Below are 18,670 nucleotides of genomic sequence, written 5' to 3'. Positions count from 1 at the left end.
GGATTATCACATCTAACTCCTGAAAATGCAATCTGCTGAGTGTTAGGGTGAGAATAAGGCATCTGTCCTGCGTGGTTGAATTCTTACTGACCTTAAATGTTTTCAGGAAAATGTAAATAGCCTGAGTATAGGTGTATATATGAAGTAAATATATGAATACATAGTCGGATGAATTGCAGTCCAGGTGGCAGTGTACCAATACGTTGTTAGCATCAGTCATTTCAGTTTCTACATGAGTAGACTTTCCATTTTAACTGTGGACATGATGGGAAAATCATTTTCTTGTAAGGTGTAAACATAATACCATTATGCTGCACAAGGCCAGTGAGAAAGCAGTAGTAAGTTTCTGCAGAGAAATAGTAAGTTTCTGGGCACAAAAGTCTGTAGGATTGTAGCAGAATTGCTAAGTCAGGGCTTGAAACAGTGATTGAGCACCTGGTGGGAAGGCGGGACCAACTCCGGGGAGCTCAGGTGCATGCAGTGCACCTTAGTGACTGGAAGCAATGGAGCCAGGATCCACCCCTTCCCAGACATCATTTAAGGGTTGGCAGTGGATGTGAAGGTCTCTCTCTGGTACCTGAGGCTTCCTGAAAGTAAGCAGCTTTTTCTTCTTTTTTTTCCCCCTATAACTGTTGTGTCTGAGCAAATTGTTGCTTGCTATGGCCTAGGATCTTACCGCTCTGCTGTTATTGCTGCACTTTTTATTGTGTTTTAAGGCTATAGTTAATTCTGCATTGTCTTCTAGTTGTGTATGTGTGAAATGGGCTAGAGTACTTTTGCTAGAGAACTTTTTTTACTAGCTGGTATGCATAGGTGGTCCTGTGTGAGTCAGCTCAGTTGATTTGAGAACATTTCTGCAGAAATGTCGCTTAAAGTATTAAGAGACATGTGAGTCCCTAGTGCTAATGGAAGCTTATACTGCTGGCATAGAAAACAAATACCAATTTAAAACACTATGTGTGTTTTCTGGCATGTAATAGAAGAAAGCTAGAAAATCATGCTTCAGTGTCTTTGATCAATGCTTGTAAAGACAAGAATGTTATGCTCCACTTTTTTCCTTATTTGTATTTATATTTGTCTGTCTTTTTTGTTAACTTTCTTTAACTAAAACTTTAGAACAGCTTAAAGAAAGGTAGTTCAGGTTTATTACAGTTTGTCCTCATTAATAATCCTTTCTAGTGTTATCCTTGGATTTCTTTTTTTTTTTTTTTTTTTTTCTAGTTTTTTTGGTAGTTCGGTGTGGTTTTTAATATTTTTTTTCTGAAGATGCTGTAATCGTCAGAAGGCTGCTGCTGTGCGGGAGGTGCTGTGCTTTTCACTTCCGGCAGGGGGCGCCATGGTCACACGGAGCAGCCGAGGCTGCTCCACTCCAAACCGCTGGGACCTTCCCAGTTTTTTTTTATGGCCCTTTTAACTCTGCATTCAGAGCCATAGATAATTAGTTCCTAAAATACTCGATGTTAAGCATCCGCTGTTCTTAAAAGTTTTTATGTGCTACTTGTTTCTTTCCTTAAGCAGTTGGTACAGAGCAGTAATCACCAGACGTCTACTCCACTCAAAAACAAATAACAGAAAAACTCAATGGTATTTATAAAACGCTATATAATAAAACCTAAATAGTTATAAAGCAAGATATTATCGAGTGGAAGAATGAAATCCATATATGACATATGTAGCTAATTTCTTCTAATATGTAGTTGTTTTTTTTTTTTTTTTTTTAATTCTAACGGTATCCTTTGTGGTATTGATCATTCAGTCAGGCCAGACTGAAGCAGTAGCATGGACGTATGTTTGCACCTAGTTTGCAGCAAACTACTGGTGGGCGTTTATCTGAATTAACTTGGTATTTACTGCAACATAATCCTAACCAGAAGCTTTCTGAATCCACTCAGCACCTAGATTTACAACCCATTGTCAAGTGTACCTTAGAAAATGATTTTCCTGCAGTTTCTGAACTACCTAGGTCAATACTTTCCTGAAAGAGAAGATAAGGGCTTTTGTTCCACCTGGGGATGTTAAAGATAAACTGTGAAAACAGAGGAAACTGAAGCAAATTCTTCTCCCAGGAGAATTCTTTTTTAATTTCTCCAGACACTGGGGACTGTTTGTCCCCTGAGGCTGAGCTGTTCTATGCTGACTGTATGTTTACATACATCTGTGGTTGTGTACATGCCTACTTCTTCAATTCTAGAGACAAAACAGCAGTCTACAGCTGAGCCCTGACTGTGAACTTTTTTCTTTAAATGCATAACCTTCCCTCCCCTCCGGGCTACTTATTCTGGTATGAGGATCAGGATGTCTCCTTTGGAAATTCAACCATGTGCCTGGGGTAGATTCTATTCTTCTTATTCCCAACCTGAAGCCAGTCAAAACATCCATCAGATTGTAATGTCTAAAAGGTACGATTGCTCTCATGAGTTGGTTTGCATTATTTGGAATTTTGAGAGGTATAAATTGTTATGTATGCAATGTTAGGAAAGTGCTGAAGAAATTTATTTGTATGTCATAAATATACTGTAGCCTGTTTTTTACTGATCATGTGATGAAACATCATAGAATGCCTTGGGTAGGAAGGGACCTCAAGGATCACCAAGTTCTAAGCCCCTGCCACAGGTAGGATTGCCAACTGCTAGATTGAGTACTAGATCAGATTGCCTGGGCCCCATCCAACCTGGCCTTAAACACCTCTAGAGACAGGGCATCCTCTGTGGACAACCTGTTTCACCACCTCATCACTCAGTAAGAAAATTCCTCTGACATCTAATCTATACATTTCCCTTCATTTAGTTTAATAATATTCACCCTTGTCATACCAATATCTACCCATGTAAAAAGTTTATTTCCCTCATGGTTATAAGCAACATTTAAATATTAGGAGGCTGTGGTGATTTCTTCCTGCAGCCTTCTTTTCCAAGCTGAAGAAGCCCATGGGGTAAGAGAGGATATTTGGGTGACAAACCCTCCAGAAGGTATTTTATTATAATGAACAGTTTTAGCATATTTGATTGACTTATCTGATTTCTGTTGCTACCTCTCAAGCTGAAGGGATGCTGATCTGCAAGCAGATAAGTGGAAATACCTGAGGCCAGAATTGACCCTGACTCTCTGGTACTGCATCCTTTATTTCTTTAACAAAGTCCTTGTAAAGCCAGGCTTTCCAAATATGTATTATTTTTTGAAGATCTAAAAATACATAGAATGTAACCAATTTATATCAAAGCCCATAGCATGTATTCATATTAACAGCTCAGATAGCATTGTCCCAGAAGACAGAATATGGAAAAAATGCAAATTTTAATTCACCTTAAGGATAGTGCAGTTTTGGGAAGGATAATAAATGTATGGTTTACACGATCTTTTTACTTTAAATATTATTTTTAGTGGGCAATGTCAGGAGTGACTACAGTAGGCATAGCATGTGGAAATAATCCATCACTCCAACATCTGTATCTTCTAGCAGTGTAGGCAGTCAAATCACAGTTGCTAGCTAGGAGAAGCAGGTGATGCAGGCAAATGCTACTGTTTGCTGAGCGCTCAGTCCCTGGAGAAAAGATCTGTCTGTGGATGTGAGAAGAAAGTGATTTGGTCACATCCAAACAACTCGCACAAACAGAGAGTTATGGTATGTCACAAATCTTTGGTTAAGGCTGTATGGAATATGTGTGTATATCTCTCCATTACCATTGTGTCATGCTTGAAGAGCATACTCATCTTCATTTCACATTCCTTTCATTCTTTTGCTCTTCTGTGGCTTTACCATGCTTGAGGTCCTCTGTTAGGAAGGATAGAACCTTTCCTGATGTCAGTTTGAACTGCTTAGACAACTGCTGAAGGTAGTTTTCAGCAATTAATTTCTCAAACTCCACGTAAAACAGCTCCCAGTTTTTTTGGAGCTGCCATACTGATGCTGATTGTCATTTCAGCCTCCTTAAAATCAGGTTATTTTCATCATGCTAGGCAATGTGTATGACAGTGGCCCACTTTGTTTATGCTGTGTTTTGTCAGTGATATCAATGATTTTCTTATTAGTGGAGAACTTATGCTTTGTGCTGAACTCTTCAGAAGTTTCAGGTTTGCCTATGTTTGGCAGTTTGTCTGATAATACTCAGAGTAGTATCTTCAGGTTGCTCTAGCACTCTTTCAGGATGTTTTGATAATACAGAAAGCAGGCTGCGTGTTACCTCCCACAGCTTTCTCTGAGGGGCACATCGGGATCAGAGGACATACTCAGAGGGTTTGGATGACCTGCAGACTTGTAAAGTATCTGAAGAGTTTTAGGTACAAAGCCTGACTTCTACTGCATACAAAACAGTGTTAAAATACTTTATGTTGATCCTGTTCTCACATCAGCGCTTTTACCTTACAAGGCCTGAAGACTGGGCTTATGGCAGTAGAACTGTGAATAGAAGCAAAATGGGGTACATTCCTATCAGATCTTAAAATAAGATAGTCTTGTCTTTGTGGATTAATGTATTCAGCAGTTTTCAAAATGTTTTCCTATTTTCCAATATTTGAATTTAAAAGGGTGCATATTTGTGAGTGATGAAAACACAAAACTTGTAGAAATGTTTCTTGCTGTGTGCTTTAAAATAATAGATCCAAAAAGTGAAAAACTGCTTTTATGACTGATGTCAACATTTTATTAGCTTTGTTGCTAAAATGACTGCCCTCCTGTGGCAGGAGTGAGCCTGTATGCCCAATTGCTTATTGTCACATCTACCTCTCTGTTTTACCTACCTCTGGTAAGGTTTCCAGCAGAGGAAATAAAAACTCATTTTCGTACTGAGACATACGATTCCACAAGGTAAATAAATGTAGGGAGTGTTCTGAATATGAATGATGGTTACAAAGTGTGATTTTTAGCTGTTGGTCTAGTTTGTGGCTTCAGCTGTTGTAACTTACGTATGGTGCGTAGGGCTCCTTGTGTTCAGATATTCAGTCTCATGCCTGTGTTGCTACAACTGACATCTGTTTCAGTAACTTGCAGCCAATGTTCCCCATGAGTTTTTGTAATTGCTGTTGGCAACTAACACAGCCAGAATATGTCTAGGAGTAGATGTTCCTGCTGATTTCAATTTAGGCAAGGCATGAATCCGTAAACAAGTGACTTTAGAAGATAGAAATGGATGGAAAGAGTCATCTCTTAACTGATTCACTGACCTATGGTAAGAGAATACTAAGAATCATATAACTTCTTACATACAGAAAACCTCTTATGCTAAATGAAGGCCTTTTCTGGTAGTTTTGAAGATGCGTCAACTGTTCTAATGAAGAATAAGGGACAATTATTTTCATCTTTTCAGCTGTTTCCAATTCCAAAACAGACGGCACACAATGCTAAATTCCTTTTTCCCTCCGAAAGCTTCCTTCCTAGTAGCTCAAGTTAAGATGTCTCTCATGGGCTGCTGAGGTAGTCAAATCCCCCTGTTCTATTTCTGTACGTAGGAATTAGTCCTTTCACAAAGGATTTTGTTCTCCAGTCCAACTTTTTTCTTCATAAACTGCTTTTTGGAAATTCTGGCTGTTCATACTCTATAGCCTTTGTCCTCTTCAGCCATCCTGTAGCCAAGTAATGCTTTTTAGTGGATTTATATATGCTCAAAAACTGTATGAAACTTGTTATGCATACGGGTATAGAGGGAACAGGGAAAGTCTGGAAAACTTCAAGACCTAGCACAGAGAATCTCAGGAAAGGGGAGATGGAGTTAAATGAGGGATATTCTCCATAAGGGACCTATTCAGTGAGATGACAAGGGCTTAAAAGCTGTGCTTTGTCTTATAGTCTGTGTATAGGTTTCCAAAAGCAACTGAACCATGTGATGGAGGAAGTATCCAAATGAATCTCTTTAATGCAAGTAAAAAGTACTGTTTTTTCTGTTGTGGAAATAGTAAAAAATTATCCTGCTGTTCTTCTGCTTTCTCATATGCAGTACCTGCCCTACTGGGTTCTCTTCAGCATGCTTATCAGTGACAGATGATGGAATTGGGTGTCCCCTCAAAAAGTTGGCAGGTGGCACTAAGCTGAGCAGCACAGCTGATACAATGGGGGGAAGGGAAGCCATCCAAAGGGACCTGGACAGGCTGGAGAGGTGGACCCATGTGAACCTAATGAGGTTCAGCAGGGCCAAGTGAAAGACTTGAGGCAATCCCAGATATTTACACAGACTGGGGAAAGATTTCCTTGAGAGTAGCCCTATGGAAAAGGATTTCAGGAGACCTCATTATGGCCTTCCAGTACTTTAAGGGAGAATATAAATCAGAGGGGGAACAACTGCTTATGTGGGTTGATAGCAATAGGGTAAGGAGGGGAGGTTTTAAACTAAGGTTGGAGATTTGGTTAGATAAAAAGAGGAAGATTTTCACTCAGGGCGGTGATGTGCTGGAACAGTTTGCCCAGAGAGGTTGTGGATACCCCAACCCTGGAGGCATTCAAGGCCAGGTTGGATGTGGCTCTGGGGCAGTCTGATCTAGTGGTTGGTGACTGCACATAGCAGGGGGATTGAAACTAGACGATCCTTTTGAACCCAGGCCATTCTATGACTGTGAAGACAACATGCTGGGCTAGATAGATCTTTGGTTTGTTGCAGGAAAGTTGTTCTTTGCTCTAATGAAAAATGGAATTTGCTGGCTTGCAAACTTATCTACAGATGGGAAGCATTCCTGACAAAGTGTCAGACAGTTGAGAAGATGATGCTAGTCAATTCTGCAGGAAAGTAGTGTGGACTGAAAATAAAAAAGAAAATATGAAAAAAGAAAGGTGGCCTTTCAGTGAGAAACCTTCTTCTCTCTTGTAGTCTTACGTACTAAGAAGCTGCTGTTTCCAGGCAGTTGTACAGAAAGAATTTTTTTGATAATTTCTCCTTGAAATATGTTTTCTTTCTTAACATCCTTTGACTTTGTTTCTGTCTAGTTTTTAAGATAGAAATATACCGTGTAAAGTATATCATATTGGAGAAGTTTTGTTAAATCCTTGAAGGGTGCATCATTTTTTTTCAAATAGCTGAGACCTTTGTCATATCTTTTGGAGACTGAAAGCTTCATAGAGCATGTGGTTTTTTTTGTACATGAGTTGAACATTTTCTGGTGTCAGATGTGGAACTTGTGATTATGTAAAGAACTACAGTGGAAGGGTTTGTCCTGCCATCTGTCAGGTTGTCATTTTCAACAGGTTGCCAGTCACCAAGATATTACTATGGCACACATGTTGGCTGAAATAGTGGTGCTCATATTGTTCTAAGAGTGTTTCTGAAGTTTAAAAGAAAAGTAGTATTTAAAAAAAACAAACCAACTTTGTTTTCACAGACCTGAGAACCTCTGTGAAACTACATACAGGTTCCTCATGGCAAGTTCATGCAGACATAAATGGTCTGCACAAAGCAACTTAAGGTTTTAACCAGAACTTGAGCAACTGTGCCTAAATACATCTGCCTCTCAGTAACACGTGTTCTGAGACTGTCTGTCAGTGATATCCAGCTTTCTACAGTTGGGTAAAAATACCACCTTTATCACAAATAATCTTTGTGCCAAATCTGAAGTGGCCATTTGTGCTTTTCCTGTTTATGTGAATGCCAGTCAAGTGTCCATCAGTGATGCAAGAGTACACAAACAGATGTGTGTTCAGCAAAAAGAACATGTAGGAGACTTAGCTTCTGAATGCCGACTTTTTGGTTTGCAAGCAACTCTGGCCAAGGAGGAAAAAAATGAGATATTAGAGCTGTGCTCTGCGGTTCTCAAGAGCTGTGACTATAATAACAGAGGTTGTTCTTGTTAACCTACTAGTTTGTGTTCTCTCTAAATATTTTTCTGCCTATTTATTTATTTCTCTCTGAACTCTTTCTGCAAATTCATGTACAGAAGCTATAGAGCTCTCTTTGAGAGTGCTTTTTTAGCCCACTGTTTTTTGCTGCTAGTGCTAATTACGTAACTTGTAATACGATAAGGATTCCTTTAGAAAGCAGCAACCCAACATGAAATCAAGATCTTTTCTGTTTCAAGGAAATTCTTTTCTTATTTTGTCATAGAAAAGTGCTGTCCTTTATCTTCTGATGTCACTGAAACTATGCAGTAATAAGAGCAGATGCATAATGAGAATGTAAATCATTCACATACTCATTAATTAAGCAGCTACGTTGTTGATCACTCTGTTGCCATTGCTTACCTTGTGTTCCATACCAAGGACAGAACTGGACCATGTGCAGACAAAAGATATTCTGGAGAACATAGAGATAAGTTTTCACATCAAAAAAAATGCAGATGAGTGACAGGAGGAAAGGTACTTGTAATTCTACAATATTTACCTCCAGGTACAAAACACATATTGGGGTTTCCCACTTGTGCCATTGATCAAGAGTAAAAAAAAAAAAAAAAAAAAAAAAAAAAAAAAAAAAAAGCAGTGTATTTTTTTTAATAAGTTATAGATTACATTATTTGGGCTTTTTGTTTCCCTTCCAGGAAATAATCCGAGGCATGTAGAATCACAAAGTCATTAAAAAGTGGAAGAGACTCTAAGAGACCATTTAGTCTATCACTGTGCATCATATGTAGCCCTACCACTCCAGGCTGATTATTATCTAGTCCATTGTTTAAAACCTTCTCTGATGAATATTTCATAGTCTCCTTCAGTGCTCATTTATCCTTGCTTTTGAAAAGTCTGGTATGGTGTCTAACCCAAATTTTAACTTTGTGTAATTTAATATATTTTCTTTTGCTCATTACACAGAGGTCATGGTATCAAGGATTCCTTTTGTCTTGGCAGAATCCTTCATTGTTTTTGAAGACCACTGTGATGTTTCCTCTCTGTTCTCCCTTCTCTAGACAAAACAGATTTCAGTCTTTCAGTCTCAGTGATAAAAGTTTTTTTCTTCCTTCTGCATAAGAGGAAAAAAAAACAGCTTTCTTTTCTTATTTCTCTGCTAGCTGCATGTTGAGAATATTAAATACATGCTATACCTCCAGTGTTCATTAACCATTTGGGGTAATTTTCTGACCAGGCCCATTACCCAACTAGGAAAAACTGTATAGGATAGAGAACTGCTCCAAAACTATGGGAAAAAAAAAGTAGGACATACAGGATTTCAACCTAGAGTTTCGTGTTTAAAAAGTTCCATATGAAGTGGAAAAAATAGGTGAAAGGATGTCCCACAGGGAGGTAACTTTTGCCTTGGGAATGAAGTGATTAAATGATTCTCTTCTGACTATACCCATTCATTTCTTTTCTTTTTTGGAGAACTTCTCTTGACTGTTGCAACATTTCTTTTAGAGAGGTATGGTTAAAGAACAAAGTTGCAGATCTGTTATAAAGGATAAGAGAAAAATACTGCTCCTGACCTTTTGGTGAAGAGGCCTGATGTTTTTTTCTTCCTTTCAAATTGGTGAAGTTAATAAAGGTATGTCAAAGCCAAAAAAAAAAAAAAAAAAGTATCCTTAGCATCCCTCCCTGCCATAATTTTTTTTTTTTAGGAGTACCAAATAGATGGCACAGTTCTTTGTAACCTTTGCAAATCCAAGCATTGGTGCAAGTAAGTTTGATCCCCCAAAGTATTTCAATTTCTTTAATGTTGATGAAAGCATGGTATAGGAGATGATTCAGTATAGCTGTAAAGCTAAGGAAAGCAATGGGTGATGTTTAGATAAGAACAAATAACTCATATGCACAGTCAAGGAGAAGTAGAACCCATTTCAAGGCCTTTTCAGTTCACTAGCAGTGAATATGAAGATGGCCATGGTAGAGTACTGGAAAAGTGGGACAACTATTTTATTTTTACAACAATGTATGAAAGAGTGCCTCTTCATCGCGTCCTCATCTGAAGCTTAGACAATTGTGATTCCTAGTGGAAGATTTTGCCTTTTTTTTTTTTTTTTTTTTTTTTTTTTAATTCGTTACTAACAGAAAATGCACTGAAATGTTTGATGTTTAGAAATAAACAAATTATGTCTGGTATATCAGTAGAAATAAAACAATCATCATCAAAATCTGAAAACTTAAAGTATCCATAGATACTGGAGAATCAGAGGATTGGACAAAAATGTGAAACATTCAGACCACTGACATTTACCAAAAAGAATATGTACTACATCCTCTAAGAAGTCTTCCTTTCCACTTGTCTTGCTTAACTTCTAAATTAAGGAGTTAAGAATACATTTTTCTAGAAGTGATTAATGCATGCAGAATGCATTGTATAAAACTTGTCTTCCTTCTGCTGCATGCACTTCAGTTACATATAATATTTCTGTTGAAAAGTTATTTTAAAAATCCAACATTAAGACTAAGAATATTATATTGACTGAACAGCAGACAGGAAATCAGTTACATTTCACTAAGTGAAATGATCAATGTTAAACTTCCTAGGAGGATAACTGTTTCCATGACTTTACATCCAGCAGTGCAATACATGTCAGTAGCTAGATGCACACTGTGCACACTTCTACCTAAGAGACTGACAGTTATTTTTGTGCTGAGAGTCACCCAACTACTGACTCGCATTTCTTTAGCAAAAGCTCTCTTTTTATTTGTTCATTCTCTTGACAATTAGGAAAAGTCAGCTTTGTTGTCTTCTCCTCTTTTGTCTACTTTGTAGACCTTGAACAGCTCGGGGTGGTGCTGTTACTGAGACCAATGGTCTGATTGATCTCAATCCTCCAGACTCCTGTTTTGGGAAGACTGGTAAGAGGTTTTTATTTACTGCTACAAATAGCTATAAACTATGGCTTCACCTTTCTATTATAGAGGAAAAGACTTCTAGTATAGAAAATAAGAGAATGCTATTTACTGTTATTCCTGTATTTTAAATCAGTGGAATAGCATAAGGATGCAGTAGAAACTTCAAGCCTGACTTAAATCAGCACATTCTTAAAAGAAAAAGCAAATTCAAAGCTCCTTAAGTCAGGGGAAGATTCAGCAATGGTGTGTAATCATCTCTTTCTATGGGGTTGTACTGATGTGTTGCACAGAGATTTCTTCTGGAATGATTTTAGGATTGATTCAATATTCTGCTGCTAATGATTCAGTGCTCCATCCTTAGAATCCAATTTTACTGCACACCAGTCAGCTGCTGACATCAATAAACTTGTCTGAAAAAATCCCCACTGCATGATACATCAGTAATGCACTTACCAGTGTAATCTAGAGTAAACTAGTACAGCTGAAGGGCTTGACCTGTCTGGAGTCCTAATAGGTGAATATCTCTAGTGCCTACTAATTTACTCTTCTCAGCATTTTAAATGCTAATTTTTATTTTTTCTTGGAAAGTTTAAATAGGAACAGAACAATGACAGTATGCCAGTAGCTTTATTCTTAGTCTCTAATGAAACCCAATTGTGACCTTACAATAGGAACAGAAAGCACTGCACTAAATCAACTTCTAGTTCAATGTGCATTTATCCTACCATTTTATTAGTGAAGTTCTTGGAATGGTTCAAGAATGGAAAAAGTTACAAAGTTCTGTGTGTACCAAAGCATTAATGATTTTTTTTTTTTTTAAACTAATGAATACTGATTACAAGTGAGATGCTTTAAAAAAAAGTCTTATAGCTGCTGTTTGGCCTTCTTTTCTTGCTTGACAAGTGTTCTCATTGCTGAGTTCAGGTAGCATTTAGAAACACTGTACATGGTCATTCAGTATAATCTTTCCTTTAGGCATTGCTAACTAACAATAATCTGCTGAAGAGACCATATTGTAGATCCAATTGCATATTATTTAGTTGGAAGCTTCTGTACAATTATTGAACCATTATTGTGGTTCTCCTTCTGCATATTTCATTCTTTCTATTTTTTTATGAGACAGACACAAGGCACCAGAGTACAACACATCTCATTCTACATTTCTACACTGTTCCTTCACATTCTGATCAAGAGTGCTGCATACAAATATTCTGCATTATGAAGGACCCTTAGAGAGCAACTTTCTGTATAATGAGGTCTGTTAGAGTAATTGCTGTGTGAAGCTCTTGCTTTTACAATGCATGCTGGGTGTTGCTGTGCCTCATCCAGAAGTTTGTTTGTGAGTTCTTTTGTTAACCTCGTGGTAGTCTGGGCCTACCTAAAAATAATAGCCTGAAAACAGCAAAGTCAGAGTGAGGGTGGCAGGGAATTGTTCATCACAGATTAAACATAACACTTTCTCTTTCCCATCATCACTTCTGAGATATTACCAGTCTCCTTGACCAGGGTTATTTAACAAAACATTGTTATATAGTCTGGATGAATCAGAGCTTCTTAGTGCATACAGGTGCTAACAGTAGCAGTAATGTTCAAACCAGCTCCAGTTGCCTAATTTAAGGTAGCTATATTTTGTGATATGCAGAAGAGCAATTCTGCTTCAGTATATTTGTAATGCTTACCTTTAGAAAGCAATAAATGCATTTTAGTTTGTTCTTTTAATATGATCATTCAGATTAATTTTGTAGTACACACAGTGCAACTTGAATACGTTCCCAAAAAAGGCAAGAAAACATCATCCAGCTGCATGGAAACCTCAAAATGACAACTATTCAGAGTATTATTCCTTTCATGGTTTTAGTTGTTGCTTATTGAGTTTTTTCTCCATTTTATGCTGCTCTCAGTCACAACAATCTACATTATCTTCATATGTAGAGATGGAAAATACTGCAGTTGAAAAGTGACTTTTTTCTTTTTTCTTGCTTCACCTAGTGCCATCTGTAAGCTGTGCTACTAACTCCCCTCAGAGATCTTATTTGCATGCCCAACTGCTCTTTGAAACTTAATTTACAGGGATCAGTGAGTGACTGACACATCTACAGGGACACAATAAAAACCTATGAATATAAATCACATTCAGTTCTATCCATGTCTTTTGTCTGAGGTGCAATTTCTATTTATTTTTACAGAGATAAAAGAAACTGCGGTTTCATATTCCTACTCTTTCAGTGGCCAATCAAGTTGAAGAAACTTCAAAATCTTCCCTATCATCACTTCTGAGATATGACCCTTGATTGACCTTGTTCAACAGTTTGTGTCTACCCAAATTGTCAGTCGATTTTAATGTAAAACAAACAAGCAAAGAGAATAGGAACTCTTACATGGCTCTATCACCTTTTCTATTTATTATTGGTTCACTGCCTTCTCCCCAGAATCATTCTCACAGACATGCTAAATCTGCTACTGGTATTAGGAAGGTGTGGGAAAGGGTAAGAAAACTTACTCTGCTTACTATTAAGAAAGATCAACTGAATGTCATTAAACTGACTGAAATGATATTTATAGAAATATCTTTGGATAACAGCAGGGAAGGACTTCTGCATATAAGGAGGAAAAGTCTGTTCTTTATAGTGTGTATAAAATGAACGTGTTAGAGGAACTGTAACACTCTAGAGGTATTTGTGGTCAGCCTTATCTGCTCTTTTTTTCAAGGATCCTGAATTACTACTCTCTGGCCTGAACAGTTTTCAAGTTAAAGAGTCATCCAGAATCTCAACATATGTGGTTTGAAGAAAAGCATGTATTTCACATCTCAAAGCACAAAAGTAAGATACTTGAGAGCAGTCAATTTCATTGCTCTTACTCTTTAGAGAATGTAAGGTGGTTTGAGTTGGTGCTGCTATCTTTCATTGCAAGCCAAAGTAAGAAATCTGTGTGTGACAGCCCCTGCATATAGACATTGTTCCTCATATAACTGAGAAGCAAACTACAGGAGGAAGGTACACAACATATGATGGAAATAGGAAAAACAGCACTGTTTTAAATGTTTTGAAGTAATAATGTTCCTGTGGCTGGTTGTTTGAGTGCAGTCATGTTCTCTGAAATAAATATGGTCATTTTGTATTCATTTTGAGTATTGAATGTTGAATTTTCATTTTCTCTGCCTAGATTAGATTTTTAAGTAATTATGAAAGTTATTAATATTGAAGTTACAAAGCTGCAATTGTAAAAGTGCAGTAGCTGAACATACATACTTTAGCAGATTACCAAAATCTTTACCACTAAAAAGTAATCTCTTTACATCTGTAGCAAAAGCGATACAAAAGAATTCCTTACTTACCATAGTTAAAAATGTATCTAAATGGGTTTTCTTTTTTTTTTTTTTTTTTTAGAAGAGGAAGAAAAGAGGTTAAAGGCAGTATAAAAATGCTACCTCCGCAGATACCTTCCAGCTGAAGGGATGTAAAGAAAAACTGTCTCGTGGAAATGTTAATGGCAAGATTAAATTAGGTTGATGGGAACAACCCCTCAAGGAAACATAGGCTTGAACTAGACTGATTTTTCATGTAGTATTTTTTGTTGCTTTGGCTTTAGAACTCTATGTAACATTGTTACATTGTAGGTTAAAATAAGAAGGGTTTGAGATGAGACAGGACCAGAAATGTATCCCAGCATGTCAAAGAGATTCACAGACACCTATGGCCAGGGACTTCTTTTTCAACTGCCAAATGCAATGCAGCTTTCAGAATGCCTCGCAAGAGGCAGAAATGTCTTCCCATGCTTGCTTAAGGCCACCAAAGGTAGGTGTGTTGTTTGCTGAAAATGGGCAGGAGGACATCCTGATATGTCTTAATTTATTAAGACCTGGGGTTTGCCACACTTCTGGACCTGCAAAGCATGCAAGTGATGCTCTTTGTATGTCAGCACTTCATAGCAGAGCAATACACTGAAGTAATATACCCACACTTACAGATAAAGCTGAAGGAAAATCTCAATACTATGACTGCACTGAGAACAAGGTGAGAACCCTGAGACAAATAATGTGTGTTCCAGAGTATCTTGGACACTCTAGCTGCTCTGTACCTAGTTAAGATGAGAATGGAAACAAAGTTCAGGTTCTTGGTTAGACATAGACAATCGTGTGTGTTTGTTGATTTGGGGATATTTGCTTTTTTTCCTCGGGCAAATGGAATTTCAATAAACTGTAGCAAAAAGTTTTAGGACAGATCGTATACATACATATATCTTTTCCTCTAGAGATATCTATGCATACTATGCAACTCCTAAGGGTTTCTTCTTACTGTGGCTAAACTTTCTAGTAACTTTCTAGTAAAGTTATGCTTTTCACTTATTGGGCCTTTCCTTCCAAGTAGTATTAGCAACTACTTCACTTAACTCTTTGCATTGATCTGATTTACCTCTCATTTCCCTCGTTAGAATAACCCTCATGTAAAGGAGTGCAAAAGCAGAGAAGAGAAGTTGCTGAAAATCCCAGCTAGGTGGCAGATCCAGACAACAATATTCCCTACTGGTATGAGCCCACAACAGGAGAAATAGCTTTTTAGTATTTGTTTACCTGGTAGATCGTTCAAAAGAACCATGCCAACCTTTTCTCGTTCTGTGTTCTGAAAGTTGACGCAGGTAGAAGCTTTGATTATGTATTCAAGGCTGGTGAAATGAAAATTAAATTCTTTGGTTTTCTGAGTCTGTTACTGGTGGAAATAGGACTATAAATTGGTGTCACTGATAATACTACAGTAACAAGCAGGAACATTAAGAAAGAATTGGAAGTATTTTTGGCATGCTTTTGATTTTAATTTAACATTTAGAAAAAAAAAACAGATTTTTAATTTAAATGAGTGTTCTGTATTAAAAACAAGAAAAATCACCGTTGCATGTAAGTGAGCTACTGATTTGCCGTTCACCAGTATGTGATCCGCAGCAGCAATCAAACACTTCAGGATAACTTTCATTGTGCAATAACTGCATCACCAGTAAAAGCACAGAGAGGAATATGCAGAAAACAACCCCTCTGTAAATTTGTGGAACAAAGAAGTGCTTCCACTGTTCAAAAATGACATTTTTATTTGTGTGTGATTTTTAAATCTGAATAAAGTAGATATTAGGATGGATAGTATAGACATGTGGACGCAGATGAGAGCAGGCCTGATGTGGACCTAGAGGCAGGTGCAGCAGCTCTGTGTTACAGTCAGAAAGATTAACGTGGTGAAAGGACAATACAGGTGTGCAGTAACAAAGAGACTAGCATAAATGGAATGGTGCTATAAAGAAAAAGTATTCAGCTACCTCCAAGGATCTAGTCTTATAGGAAAGACTCCACAAAAAAGGGATCTCCAACCAGAGATCCTTCCCCACTGGCAGTCAGCCTTAAATGATGTCTAAGAGAGGTGCAGCCAGATTCCACCCCTTCTGGTCACACAGTTGAATTACCTTCACCTGTGCTCCCAGGGCTGACCGGGTCCTTTGCCCAAGTGTTCAATCAGTGGTTCAGGCTGTGACTCAACAGTTGCCATACACACAGTTAGCAGTTCTTTCTGTCGTGTCTTCAGGATTTTCATCTGGTTTCCTGTTCTGTGCTGTAACATTGTTTACCTATAGAGGACCGCATATCAAACTCACCCATTTATTTTTAATGTCTCTTAAAGGAAATACCAGGTGAACATAAAGACAATTAAAAGAGATGTATGTGCTTATGCATACCTAAGACATGATGTGATCTAGTGACTTTAATTAAAGGAAGAGATAGAAGTATTGATAAGCCTTGCATTTTTTGTAAGGTCAAAATTCTGTTGTTCATTGTTTCCTTTACCTTTTTGTTTTTTTCCATGGCTAACATCAGCTTCTTGAAGCACTGCCGGACTGCTGCTTTAAGCAGTTAAATCTCTCATTCTTCCCCCTCAGACACTTTTTCAAACACAAACTCGCACTGTTATAAACAGGTTGTTTGTTTATAGTTGTATGGGAACTGTTGAGTCATGGCCTGAACCACTGATTGATTACCTGGGAAAAAGATCCAGTCAGCCCTGGGAGCACAGGTGGAGGCAATTCACATGTGTGACCAGAAGGGGTGGAGCTTAGCTGCACCTCTCTTAGACCCCATTAAAGGACTGACCCTCACTAGGGGAGGATCTCTGATTAGAGGTCCCTCCCTTGTGGGGTTTTTCCTTGTGAGCCTGGATCCTTGGAGACAGGTGAGCATTCCTTTTTTGTTTGTCTTTTTGCTATTCCGCTTCTGTATTGCCTTTCCACTGTGCTAATCTTTCTGACTATAACAATAATCTGCTTGTATATTTTGTTGTGTTAATTAGTCTTTAGAGCATATGATGTCTACTGCATGTTTAGTTTACTTCAACTAAGTGTCTCTGTCTCTTTCAAGGAGACTCAAAGATTCTTTAAGCTGTTTACCTAAGATTGATGTAATGCATATGTAAACCTGTATGCCTAAGCCTATTCTCAATATTTTGGTTGTATGTTCCAGTTAACTATCCCAAAATAAATGATAAAAAAATTTAAAAGTCCTTAGCATTTGAGGAAAAAAACATGTTTCCCAAAGGGGATATTGAATTTTTCTTGTCTTATTAAGAACACCTATCCAAACTTCCTAGCACACAAATGTGCAAAAAACATTTCTCATTAGTCATTCTTTTAAAAATATGTGCCTGTGTAGGCTTCCCTCCCCCCCCGCCCCCCCTTCAAAAAAAAAACAAACAAACAAAAAAAAAAAGTTAGAAATACTCTTTCAATTTTTCTGTACTCTATTGAATCTTTTACTGGTTTTCTACTGCCCTCCTCCATCTCCCACTCAGTCAATTTCTTTTCTCCCGCTTCCCTTGTAATTTTTGAGATGCTGTGATGATATGTCAAGAACTTGCATAGAATTTTCACTTCTCTCAAAATATGACCTAGTCTGTTCATCAGGTAATCAGATAAGTCAGATGGTTTTCTTTCCTTCTAGGAGAATGTAAAGGCTGGTGCTGAGTTATTGCTTACCTTCAGAAGAGTCTCACCAGACCAAGATGAGAACAAATGTTCAGTTATCTTCTGTCTAGTTGATTCAGAATAATCTCTGTACAAGGAAGGCCTTTCGTATCAAATTTCAGATTTCTGGAGAGTTTTGTCATTTTTCATTCCGGTGCTTGTTCTGAAGACTTTATAACTGAGCAGGGTTTTTATTCTCTTTAGGTTCTGGAACAACGTGCATTTTGGACACAGAGCTTTTTAGTCTGCAACCATTGCTGCAGATCTGTGTGTTTATAAATAAAGCTGAACAAAGAAATAATATTACACTTTTGGAATAGGCCTTATTAGCATTTTGATGGCTTCTTTATCCTGGAAATAGCCTTTTGCTTTTGGCCTCTTCCTTCTGTTCTCCATCCTGAATCTGTCATCTTTCCCTAATCATTAGAATTTATACTGAGTAATCAAGGCTTAGGTTGTCAGGGAGAAAAAAAAAAGCATAAAAATGAATTACAACACGTTCTCCCTGCAGATAAGAATAGCATATATTTGCTTTATAAATCATGTTTGAAATATGTAAATCACTAGAACATCGGATTGTGAAGGTTGGATTAAAAGCTCTAAAATCTCAAATATTCTAAAGCTGTAAGTAATTTCCTATAGGAATAACACTAATGATAGTTTTGGAGGGAGGAAAAAATCATTTGGCATGTAGAAAAAAAAAAAAAGGCAATATTTTGTGACAGCTGTTAGGCTACTAAATGAGTAAGAAGCAGCATTCACTGAACAACCACCAGAATAGAAATGTTAATGAATAAATATTCCTGGATTACTGACTCTAAGTATGTGCTATGTGGCTTTCAAAATAGTACGGAATCTATGAAATAAGTAGAATTGATGCAGTAACGTTTTAACAGCATTTCTGTTGTTATATACATTCACTAAGATAATGCAAAGTTACTCACTTCATTTAATATCTTCAGAATTGGTGATCAATGCTAAATATGATTGCAGCCCATTCTATTTACTTCAGTG

General features: G+C 37.5%; 1 long non-coding RNA gene across 5 annotated transcripts; it reads left to right on the top strand.

Annotated features, from left to right (window-relative positions):
- Positions 1 to 538: 538 nt before the first annotated feature.
- Positions 539 to 18,247, top strand: LOC125691791 (uncharacterized). 5 transcript variants are annotated; one of them, XR_007376246.1, is made up of 6 exons: positions 539 to 593; positions 9,460 to 9,518; positions 10,578 to 10,663; positions 12,847 to 13,482; positions 14,050 to 15,188; positions 17,634 to 18,247. It is a non-coding gene; the product is annotated as an uncharacterized LOC125691791 (long non-coding RNA). The 5 variants fall into 5 exon arrangements; XR_007376245.1 differs by lacking the exon at positions 17,634 to 18,247 and adding an exon at positions 9,260 to 9,386 and having other exon boundaries at positions 571 to 593; positions 14,050 to 15,999; XR_007376244.1 differs by lacking the exon at positions 17,634 to 18,247 and having other exon boundaries at positions 14,050 to 15,999.
- Positions 18,248 to 18,670: the final 423 nt, after the last annotated feature.

The sequence above is a fragment of the Lagopus muta genome, chromosome 4 (assembly GCF_023343835.1).
Source record: "Lagopus muta isolate bLagMut1 chromosome 4, bLagMut1 primary, whole genome shotgun sequence".
Taxonomy (NCBI): Eukaryota; Metazoa; Chordata; class Aves; order Galliformes; family Phasianidae; genus Lagopus; species Lagopus muta.
The sequence above is the reverse complement of the archived record's forward strand: the minus strand, read 5'-3'. Positions and strand labels throughout refer to the sequence as shown.